Source organism: Tupaia chinensis, unplaced genomic scaffold (assembly GCF_000334495.1).
Source record: "Tupaia chinensis unplaced genomic scaffold, TupChi_1.0 Scaffold138390_1, whole genome shotgun sequence".
In the NCBI taxonomy this organism is placed as follows: domain Eukaryota; kingdom Metazoa; phylum Chordata; class Mammalia; order Scandentia; family Tupaiidae; genus Tupaia; species Tupaia belangeri.
This window is the reverse complement of record NW_006198287.1, coordinates 1,741,924-1,743,030: the sequence shown is the minus strand read 5'-3', so window position 1 is coordinate 1,743,030 and position 1,107 is coordinate 1,741,924. Positions and strand designations below refer to the sequence as shown.

The 1,107-nt window shown below is 53.7% G+C and overlaps 1 long non-coding RNA gene across 1 annotated transcript in view; it reads left to right on the top strand.

Moving 5' to 3' along the window:
- The window catches only part of LOC114004516 (uncharacterized), a 46,653-nt gene continuing 45,546 nt past the window's right edge, over positions 1 to 1,107 (top strand). The window contains exon 1 of the long non-coding RNA XR_003546652.1: positions 1 to 28. This is a non-coding gene — a long non-coding RNA (uncharacterized LOC114004516). The remainder of the gene's footprint in view (positions 29 to 1,107) is intronic.

Below are 1,107 nucleotides of genomic sequence, written 5' to 3'. Positions count from 1 at the left end.
ACCTGCTGCAGATGGGGCAGGTGTGGAGGTAAGAGCACTGCGGGGGTGGGGGCGGGGGCTGGCCGGCCCTGCGGAGGGCTCCTCCGCCCTCCAGGAGCCTCGAGGGTCAGCCTCACGGAGGCGCCCGGCCGGGGGCTTGAAGGAGGGATCGGCCGCGCACTTCCCCAGGCGTCTCAAAAAGACCATCGTTTGATCTGAATTTGTGGCCACGCCTTTTGGCCCGGGGAGGCCTAAGTCCTGCTGTTTTGCTCCTCTGCTTCCCTGTCGAGCTCAGCGGAGACCCTGCCCCATCCTTGCCTCCCCTCCTCTGCAGACCTCTGTCTCCTGGTTGTCCCTTTCCTCTATATCCCAAGGTAACCAGCCGCTAGCGCTTTTTATCTGCACCCCAGCTCGCGTCCTGGGGTGGAGGGGAGGACCTTCCTTGCTCTAGCCGGTTTGCACTCGGCTTTGACCCCCAGTGAGACATCTTCCTCTCTTCCCCCGATTTCTCTCTGCAGTGGCCTGTGTGGGCCCTGTGGAAAAACCCTCGCTTGTCTCTCTGTTCGGCACTCCTTTATTCCACGCCCTCTCCCCCCTTCCTGCAATCCCAGCCCTTGCGAATGTCTCCAAACCGCTGCCCTCCTTGAAGGAAAGATGACTTTTTGGCTGGATTAGACGTGCCTTTTTCTTAGTGACAGGTAACCATTGGGTAGGATGTGATGGGCGCGGGCGTTCGGTGCTAACTCTCGCCTCTAGAAAATCAGTTAGTCACTTGGACACCTATTTTGTTGGAACAACGTTTTTGGTAGCCAGGGCAGTGTGTAAGTGATTTATATTTACACAAGACCCAAGCTTGGCTTTGTGGCCCTTTCCTCTTTTGTGAATTTCTTGTGTGTCAGGTGAATCCTTCAGAAACCACTTGCAGATGCGCTTTTTTTTTTTTTTTCCTTTTTTAGTAGCCCTAACTACTTCACTAGTTCAACTAAGGCAGTGATCTCATTAGAACCTTAGTAAGCCTGCATCCTCTAACTTAAGTCAGCTTGAGTGTTTTCTGGAAGCTGAGTTGTAGGTTGAGCGCAGGTGCAGGGGGAAAAAAAAATCTTACTGAAGATGAAATACACAGGGAAA